The sequence below is a fragment of the Crotalus tigris genome, unplaced genomic scaffold (assembly GCF_016545835.1).
Source record: "Crotalus tigris isolate CLP2741 ecotype Arizona unplaced genomic scaffold, ASM1654583v1 scf7180000024467.898045, whole genome shotgun sequence".
Classification (NCBI taxonomy): Eukaryota; Metazoa; Chordata; class Lepidosauria; order Squamata; family Viperidae; genus Crotalus; species Crotalus tigris.
This window is the reverse complement of record NW_024100638.1, coordinates 169204-180296: the sequence shown is the minus strand read 5'-3', so window position 1 is coordinate 180296 and position 11093 is coordinate 169204.

Sequence of the window (11093 nt, the reverse complement as noted above, 5' to 3'; positions counted from 1 at the left end):
AACCCAGGTGCTGAATTCGGCCTCCTGTAGCCACCAGCAGATTATAAGATTCTTTTTTACCCAAGGGGGCCAGTTTATTCCTTCTGCTCTGCGTATATATAAAGCCAAAACCCTGGCCCAAACTCTTTATGGAATTCCCATATGGATACGAGGCTTCAAGGATTGTATTGAAAGAACCCAGGCTGTTTTTCTTAGGAAACTTCTGGTTCTTCCTCCTTGTGTTGGATTTGCTTCGATGTACCTGGAACTGGGCATTCGTTCAGTCGAATGCATGGCGTGGATTAACATCTTTAAATGGTGGTTTCAGGTGCTCTTTTCGGCAGTCCCTGGTAGCTACCTTTCCCTGGTGTTTGCTTACTCTCATACTTCTCGTTGGGAGAGGGAGCTGATGAAGAAACTCCACTTGGTAGGTTTTATGGGGGATGGTCTGGGAGATTATGGTCTCAAGGATGCCTAGTTTAGGGTAGTCCAACGGCTCGTGGACATAGATTTGCAATATTTAAGATCCAGAGCCAACAAAACCTGCTCCCCTTTGATCTTCAGCCATTCTAATAATTATGGATTGAGGATGGCTTCATATTTCTATACTCTAACCATCCCCAAGTATAGAAGAGTCTTTTCCCTAGCCCGTTTCAATGTTTTGCCCTCAGCACTACTCGACGGGCGATTCAAGAGGCTCCTGTTTAGTGAGCGACTATGCCCCTGTGATAGGGCTGAAGTTGAAACTGTGGAGCATGTCTTATCATACTGCCCTATGTGTAACACAGCCAGAATTAAATTACTGTCTCTCCTTGGAATTGATCCCTCTGGTTCTAATGTTAGTAATTTGGTCTTATATTGTCTAGGGGATGGCTCCCCCTATATTACTTCTCAGGTTTCTAAATTTCTTTTAAGAGCTGTAACTATTTAGAGGAGAACGTTGTAATTCCCTTTAGCCAAGGCTTCTGATGTTAACTGTTTGTGATTGTATTTTTCTTGTGTTTTCTTGTGTTGCACTTGCATTTTGGTCTGTGACTGTAAAATAAAAATTATTATTATTATTAGTGTTGTAAACCAAGTACAAAAAAGAGAAAGTAAGGGAATCATAAGAGCACCAAGAAAGAAAAGTTTCTTTCCACTCCTTATTATGATAGCCAGTGAGACAGTATGAAAGCCAAACTTAACACCTCTTAAAACAAAATCACATGGTAAGAGAAAAGCATGGAGATGTTTTTCTCCCAAGTCGTAAATTTCTAGGAAGGCTTACTGTCACCATAGAAAGATTATATTTGTGCCTACGATAATTTACTGTTGTGATCGAGTTGCAATGCAGTGTGATAAAGAGATGACAACAGCTGGACACTGTGTACACTAGAGAGGGAGGGGGAGTACAAAAGTCTGTGTCCATGTGGTTTTGCAAGCCGTAGGTTATCTCTATGTCAACATCGGAAAGGAATTTGTGCATGGCCTAAAATAGGGGAGAGGGGCTGCTGAATAGCTCTCTTGAAGTAAGTTCAAATGAGATATGAAAGTGCTCAGGTTCCACTAAGTTCAGGGTGATTTGTGAGTCTTCATTACACTCCAGACTATATCCAATATGGTATTACGGTGTTAGAAAAAGTAGATAAAACATCATGAAGATTTGTGAGCCATTGGCTAGATGCAGACAGTAGTTGTTGTTTTTTAGAACTGATGTGAAAGAGTCATAATAAGGATCTCCTATGAATATTTGGAGTGGGAAGCATAATAAAGAGCAGATCTAGGATCCCTAGTTTCTCATCATGGATTTCTAATCTCAGTATGTACAAATAGTGTATTTGATCAGATTAGGTCATATTTTCAAATAAAACCTACTGTATATAAATCAGTAGATAGTCTTCTAGAGTTCTACATCTGCACCCAGTTTGCTTCCAACCACATGCAAATGAATGCATTTTCCCAGTGAAGAAAAGTTAGATGTCTCCTGAGAGTATGTGTAAAGTTTCTGTAAAGTAGGAGTGTGGTGGTGATAAGGAGTTCTGATTTTCATTGAGAAAATAATACGAAGAGACAGTAAAACCCTTTCTACTTTAGTTTCATGATTACGATTGAAGATGCTCCCAGTATTTACTATCACTTCAAAAAAAGCTACATATGTAAGATTAAGATAACTTTTATTATCATTTTTTCCATATACACAATGCCACACATTAAAATGAAATTCTGATGCACTGCTCTCGAAAGAAGGAACAACACTAGTCAAAGAATCTCCTCTTTTATAATACCAAATTTTTTGAGACAATTAGAAGTAGTACAGGTAGTCCTCAACTTACAACAGTTTGCTTAGTGATTATTCAAAGTTATAACACCACTGAAAAAAGTGAATTATGACCATTTTTCACACTTATGACTATTGCAGCATTCCCATGGTCACGTTATTTTAATTTGAATGCTTGACACCTGACTCACATTTATGACGGTTGCAGCATCCCCGGGTCATGTGATCCCCTTTTGCAGTTAAAACAATTAACCAGCTGCCTCCAGAAGCAGTGAATGCTCCAACACTGGAAGTTTTTAAGAAGAAACTGGACAGCCATTTGTCCGAAATGGTATAGGGTTACCTGCCTGAGCAGGGGGTTGGACTTGATGACCTCCAAGGTCCCTTCCAACTTTATTGTTGTTGTTGTTGTTATTATTATTATTATCATCCTTATGACCAGCAAAGTCAAAGGGGGAAGCCAGATTCATGTAACAGCTGTGTTACTAATTTAACACTTGCAGTGATTCACTTAATAAATGTGGCAAGAAAAGTCGTACATTGGGGCAAAACTCATTTAACAAGTTTCTCACTTAGCAACATAAATTTGGGGCTCCATTGTGGTTCTAAGTTGAGGATGCGGCCATGAATTCCCAGACATAGATTTTTGTGCCTTCACAATCAAAGCTGCAGATTCTTGTAGCACTCCGCATTATATCTCTTGACATAGCTGTGTAGAGACAAGTGTGAGAAGAGCATGTGTACAAAGCAGCAGCAATGATTCCATCATATTCAACTCTTAAAACGTGTTTGTCTCAGTCTTCACGGAGTGCAATTTATATCAACCAACACTGTTTCTAATTCTGTCACTGGAGAAGCATCTGCTCTTTCCCTTGAGTAGAGTGCCAGCAATCCATTTCAATTCCAGCTTGCCACCTTTCTCCTGCTTTGGCAGCGTGATTTGCAGCAAATAAGTAGGTAAAATGTTTCCTAAGATGGCGATGTGCTGATGGGAATAACCTCTTATATAAAGATCTAGGAATGAGGCAAGCAGTCCTACTTTCATTCCCAAATGCTGAATTTTTACTGAAAGGCTGGAGAGATCATTCTAAAATAGTTCCTGCCAATGAAAAGAAGATTAGGGGGGGAAGTGCACAAGGAATTTTCTAGGAAACAATCTAGAACTAAGGAGAAATGTCCTAACAGTGAGATTAACCAGTCGAACGGCTTACTTTTAGAAGTTGTGGTTCTCCAATACTGGAGGCTTTTAAGAAGAGACTGGACAGCCACTTGTCTAGAATAGTACAGGTCTCCTGCATGTGCAGAGGGCTGGACTAGAAGACCTCCAAGGTCCCTTTCAACTCTGTTATTCTGTGAGTCATCACTTTAATTCAGAGCCCTCCCTAAAGAAGCTCTGGCAGATCTTCTGTATGAGCTAATCATTCCTGAGTATGGGGGTGTGTGTGGGGGGGAGAAAATTTCAATCTAGCTGTCTCATATACTGAACAAATGGTTCCTTTAATGAATCATCCTCCAGTATTTTTCAAATGTTATGTTTGGCAAATGAATGAATGCTACCTATATTCTTCAACACATCAAAAGTGTTGCAGTGTCCACTAGCTATCTGCACATGTAATACAACCCACAATCTGTCACCCAGGTGTAAAACTGAGTCTATGCTTCAGATTCTTTTGATGTAACTGAGAATATTGTTTGGCTCACTGTTGGCAGACAGAAATGTGCCATTAGCTAAACTAAGCCTAGTGAATTCTAAGAACAGCTACACACTCCTGCTTTCTCTTTGGTTCTGTTGAAGGCCACGAAATATGTTCAAACTCTTGAGCTTCTCTCTAATCTTCTATATGTGAACTAACTGAATGATACTGTTTTACACTTTATTTTCAATTTGTTGTCAATAATAACTGCTGTTGGAAGAGAAGGAAAAATAGAACAGTTCCTAGATCATAAAAAATGAAACCATGGTAAGACACTGGATAACTATAGGAAATCAGAAAATATTTCAAAGATCATTTGGTTTTACCGGTTTAGAAGTTATTCCTAAATACTATTGGTTTTGGTGTGTGTGCTAAATAGCATCAGGTGCTCTGTTCAGTCTCTTCATGGAGAGAGGCATTAAATAATAATACTTAAAATATATGTCTGCATATAGAAATTAGCACATGCAACATTGCACGTGTCCTTTTCTCCTGTTTTGCTTACAATGTGTGTGTGTGTGTGTGTGTGTGTGTGTGTGTGTGTTTCTTTAATAATCACAAGTTGCTACCCTATCAGGCTAGCAGTTGAAATAGTCAAATTCCTTGAAATTATGATTGTCCAGATGAAATCTTGCATTAATCAAACAAAGGATAGTCAGTAATTTCTACTAATCTAAAGGGAGGGCCTAGGAGATCACTGAAAGAGAAAGTTTGCAGTTGGTTAACCAACCTTACAGTTATCCTCTTGCAAATGTATTTCGCACCTGAGCAATTTCCCATTTGTTTTGCCTCAGAACTGGAAATGACATCTGCAGATGAGAATTGGGGGTACAAAATGGGGTATCTCTCTCTCTGAATTGGAGTCTGATTCTTCCCTACAATTATTTCCCTGCATTGTAATCCTGTCTTGTTTTAACTGGGTGTTATTTTTATAGGATTTAATTTTTAGACCTTTTATTTATTTATTTATTTATTTAGAAATTTTATATTGCTTACTTGCACATGGTGCCTCAAGGCAGCTTACAGGATATGAAAACACAATATAAAAAGAAATAAAAATAATAAAAGATGAAAATGAAATAATAACCCCCCTCACCCTCCCTACCCCAGTGACAACATGCACTCATACCAGCCATTTAATGGGCTCCATTCCACTCTGGATTCCCCAGGCCTGCTGGCAGAACCACGTCTTCAGGGTCTTCCAAAAGAGTGTCAGAGTGGGGGCCAATCTAATTTCCAGAGGGATGATGTTCCAAAGAGAGGGAGCCACCATGGAGAAGGCCTTTCTTCTGGGTCCTGCCAGATGTATCTCCTTAGGGGATGGGATCTGCAACGTTCCTTGTCTCCCTGTTCTAGTGGGTTGGGTAGACGTGACCGGCAAGAGACGGTCTCTCAGATAACCTGGTCCCAAGCCATAAAGGGCTTTAAAGGCGACAACCAGCACCTTGAATTGCACACAGAAGTTAAAAATATTGTTTATTTTAAAACATAAAATAAAGGTTAATTTAGCTATGCCTGGTTGAACTTCATAGAAAAAATCATTCACTTCGTTTATTAAATGTCACAATCCCAAAACCAAATGGGTAAAAGTTACTTTCTTTTTCAGGTACTTAGCCAAATTGTCACAGTAGCTACCTGTGGGTTTTATCTGTGATCCTTTCTGAGTCAGAACCTCTTCTTCAGCATCCCCCGAGGATATATTTATCCAATGCTTTTTTTGTTAAAAAAAAAAAAGGTGCCAGAATTCACACACGTCATACAACCTGCCTTGCCTACCCTAAAGGTTCCATCCAAAAAAGGTGCCAGAACTCTGTTCTAGGCGTTCTATGACAAAAAAAGCCCTGTATTTATCTAATCACATTGGTCAGATTTATATTGTGCCTTTTCTCCAAAGCAGCATACAGAACCTGAAGCAAAGTATATCCTTTTTGTCTCCTCCCTCCTCTGCCTTGTAGAAGCTACGAGGAGCCCATCTCTCCTGTATTCATTCTTGGTTTGTGATTAATAAAGGTTATGTAACTGCATTTCTAGCCAGAATTGGAGTCTGCCTGTTTGTTGTCCTAATTTCTACAGCTCCTGTTCAGTAGTTCCCAACTTTTTCTTAGGAATAATATTTTGGCTTTCGGTGATGTTCCTAGGATGAATTGTCACTATTTTGGAATTGTTCCATTCCATATGCCAAATGATGTCATAATCACCACAGAGCATAATCCTTGCTGCTCTTTCATTTACTAAATACAATATGAGCAAACATGTAACATAACATAGCATAACACAACACGTAACATAACACATAAAAATGCACAGTTTCTAAGTGCAGCAGCAAATATCTGAACATGTACATCCAAGAAACAAATCCCCCTTTCACTTGTTTATGTTGGCTCCTGGAAAAAATGCATGGAATACCTGTATATAGCAATAGGACTCTGCATTTCTGATGAGATTTTTTTTTTCTCTGCCTTTGGTGGACATCTGCCTTGATAGATACTATGAAATATCCAAGGTGCACATTTCATTTGCATCAGATTAATGAAGAAGATGCACTCCTAGGTCCAAAGAGAGAAGAAGAGAGTGCAAATGCAAGTGTCCCCTGCCCCCATTTTGTATGACTAATTTTCATTATTTCTAAGTCATAACAATACAGTCGTCGCAGAAGGATTTTTCTTCTCCTTTGGACAAAGCAACTACTACCCTTTATTTTAGAGTATATGTGAGATTGTCTTTCTATATGTGGCAAGGAAATTTGGGATGGAGATTCTAAGGTGATGGGATTAGACAAAACATTGTCAGCATCCATTCAGTCAGATCTGACCCTCAGCCATTCTATGGATCAGGTTTTTTTTTTTTTTAATGTGTATGTAAACTAAAAGGAGATAATCTCTCATCACTGTTCAGTCTAGACTTGTATTATTTACTTAGGAAGACTGGTTTTGGATTTCACAAATGCAGTTTTAGGATACTATCTTTTTCCAACAGAGAATTGATCTTTACCAGGAAATTGAACATCTGCTCCAAGGAGCAGCAGAAATAAAGAGGAACTCACTGATAAAGGATGACTGATTTGTTATAGATTATCAATGATTTTTTATTCCTAATTGTCTACTTCAGCAAGCATTATCTTTTTTAGTTCTCAATTTTGCTGTTGCAAAAGATCACACAGAAGAAAAACTAGGACTGGATTTTTGTGTGAAAGGACTTAAAAACTTTGAACTAGTGCTGCCCATACGTTTATGAGCTAAACATGTACAGCTTCATGTTTTTTTTTAATTCTTAGCAGATATCTGCCCATATGAGTTACAAAATACATATATCTCAGGTCTGCCTATGTCTGATGTTGCTGTCTCTTTAAGAAAAAATGTAGAGATATCACTACCTTGGCATGAAGTACAGTATAAAGTAATAATTTTGCCTCCTGAGCAAGATGTATAGTAAAACAGGTTCCTGGGGGTTGCCTAGAAACATTGGAGAGATAGTTATACATAAGCCATTTGTACAACATAACATTTGAGGATTACAATTTAAAAAAAGTGGTGCAATGACTAATGGCTTACAAATTGAGATGTGACAGTTCTCTATTTATATTAATGTATCAGTACTAAAAAGTAGAGTTGTCTACTGTGATAACGGGTGTCCATGGAGAGGGGGAGAAGAGAACGAGTACTATTAGGTATGTTATGATACCATCATGGCTTCTTCTGAAGGCTGATGGCTATCATACTGCAGTGTTTCCCAAACTTGACAATTTTAAGGCATGTGGACTTCAACTCCCAGAATTCCACAGCCAGCAACGCTGGCTGTGGAATTCTGGGAGTTGAAGTCCTCATGCCTTAAAATTGTCAAGTTTGGGAAACACTGTCATACTGGAACTACTTTGAAATGAAATGGATTTGATAATCCTGTTGATTTGAAGGAGAACTGTATTAAAAAAATATAACCTTGTGGTAATCCAGCATAAACTGCCACAGTGCTTGAGAAAGACATATAACAGAGAACATCTAATAATCCTCATATGTCCATGTCTGTGCTTTTGTGTATTCAGAAGCCTGATAAATACCAGATGGTCTGGATCACAGTTATTGTTCGGCAGTATCCCTGGTGAGAATGTTTTGCACATATATAATGTCATATAAATTTTAGACCTCCCATTAGAAGCAATTCAGCACCAAGTTCAAAAGCTTTGAGCCTCGGTATCCAGTAAATCCCCTTTATCCATGCTAATATTTCGGCACATCCTTTAGTTTTAAGTTAAGACTCTTGTGTTTCCATGGGAATATTTCTCTAATCAGTAGGCTGAGAGTGGGTGCTGATTTTGTTTCAAATGCATTCATGCGTTAACTAACTGGAGTCTCCCATCTCAGATATTACAGGCAGCAAGTTCTTGTTAATTAACTAAGCCTGCTTGGATGAAACTCAGGACTTTCTGACAATACTGTATGTGCTCTGCTGCCTGGATTGTGAGCTTCTTCTCAATGTGGGAGAGCAACAGAATTCAGAGCATCTTCCTTCAGTCAATAATTACAGGTAGTCCTCGACTTACGGCCACAATTGAGCTTGAAATTTCTTTTCTTTTTTTTTTACAAATTTTATTTATAATACAATTAAAAACAAACAAACATTGGATTTGATGTGACATTCCAGTATATACATTCTTATCAGATTATTCCACTTTTTACAATCAATTATTCATCTCTACATATACATCTAAGTTTTATATACAATACTTGTTATAAAATAACATATATTTCTATCTTAACATTCGTCTTTAATCCCTACTGTCCTCTTCAAATTCCTCCAGCGGTAAAATTTATCCCAGGTTTCATAATAAACTGATCCACATTTATCTTTTAATATCATTGTGAGCCTGTCCATTTCCGCACATGCTAATAGTTTATGTATTAACTCTTCCTCTGTGGGAATTTCCTTGCTCTTCCATTTTTGCGCTAAAGCAAGCCTAGCTGCAGTCAGGATGTGTAGCAGCAGGTAGATTGTTCCCTTGTCATATTTTTCTGTCGTTATTCCCAACAAGAAGAGTTCAGATTTTAACTCTAAGTCCAGTGTTAATATATCCCTCAATGAGCTTGAAATTTCTGTTGCTGAGACATTTGTCAAGTGAATTTTTACCCCATTTTATGACCTCTCTTGCCACAGTTGCTAAGTGAATCACTGCACTTGTTAAATTAGTAACACAGTTGTTGTTAATCTGGCTTCCCCATTGACTTTGCTTGTCAGAAGGTCACAAAAGGTGATCACGTGGGACACTGCAACCATCATAAATATGCCTCTGGATTTTGATCACATAACCATGGGGATGCTGTAATGCTTGTAAGGGACAACCATTAAGTATGTGCAATGGTTGCAACATCCTGAAGTCATGTGATGCCCAGTTGACTTCCAACAAGCAAAATTGTCAAGGTATTGATTTAACAGCTAACCAGCTTATGTAATGTAAGATGTAAGATGTAATGTAATGGTGGGAATGACTCAGAGGAGTCTGTGTCTCTTTAAGAGCATTTGTATAAAGGGAAGGCTCTGCTGATGTGTTTTCTCTCTTGTTTCCTGCTATAATTATGGTTTATTGGATCCTGCTGTATTAGCACATGTATGTATATTGTTCCTGGTGTATGATATTGTAGATAGTGTAAGATAAACCACCATTTAATACAAACCACTGTTTACTGTGTTTACTCCTGGGTTATCTCAGTGCAATAAGATTGTGCACGCTCTGAAGGGGGAAGTCAGATTTGCTTAATGACCATGTGCTTCACTTAACAATTGCAGGGATTGGCTTGACAACTGTGGCAAGAAAGGTCATAATATCAGACATGATTTAACAACCACCTTGCTTAACAACAGAAATTCTGGTCCCCATTGTGGTCCCATTTCGAGGACTATCTATATAAAAAACACCTTCTTAATGCTTTTTGCTTCCCACCTATGGAATGGTTATGGAGTGAACCAGTTACAGCTGGATAACAGCAGGGTTTTAAAAATAGAGAAGCTAAGCTTGGAGATAATGAAATGTGACTCACAAGGAAAGACGCCAGGGAATATTCAACTGTTCTACCACTATGGTTGTCATCACATTTTTTTAGACAAAATCGTTGAATAAACAGATCTAGCAATTAAAATAAAGGTGTTGCTACTGTGGCAATCCAGATACCAAGGGAACAAGGTATTAAGTCAAGGTACAGAAGGACAGTTGTATGGCCGCCCATCTAAGCATCATGCCTTTGAGTGGCTAACAACTAAAAAAACCCAAACATCAGAACAAAACCACAATACCAATAGTAAGAGTTGTAGCCCAGGGGTGAACTGTCTTGTTGCTCTCTGAGCTTGGTTGTTTGCTTACAGATATTTCATTACCTGACTAGGTAAGGTCTTCACTGCTAGAAGGGACTGGAGTTTGCTCTCTGTTTATGTACAGTAGCTTGCCCTGTCAGTTCTGAGGAAAAAAAATCAGAAATGTAGCTCACGTTTTATTTTCCTGGTTAGGCAGATAGGTGGGTAGATGGATTCTGAAAGCTTGTGACACATTAGTCTTTATTCATGCAGAAATCATTCTCAAGCTTTCTTTGCTCGAAACCATACAGCAGGGGTGTCAAACTGCCGGTCCGTGGGCCGGTTTCATCATACCGTAGCCACGCCCATCCTATTGCTGGCAGTGGCAAAAAAGCTCCGATACATTGCGCGATGTCACATGACGTTGTGAGTTTGACATGTCTGCCACACAAAAACATTGTAATAGGAAAAACAACCACCTGAAGCAACAGTAAGTATCCCAGAAAACAGTTCTGTTCCTTGGTAATATTTATGTTCCTTAATTAATTAAGACCATTACATGTTGTTGATTAAAATTAAAACTGTCATTTTGCTGTATGTTGCCTCCTGAGAATGAACAAAAGCTACCACTTGTGAGAAGTATCTCCTGCACAAATCCCTTTTTGTTGTCTCTGAATATTTCCTGCACAAGTGCCAGTAAATGCAACTTATTTCCATGGCATTGCTGTCGGTGGGGTTTACTCTGGAGGAGCTTCAACTGAATTAACTTATAGCTAATATAGCAGTTTTAACTGCTTCTCTAGTGCTGAAAAGCAGGTCACAGACTCGAAGTGTTTCCAAAGTATCACATTTCCCACTGGACATCTGTTGTGTGCAGCATTTGC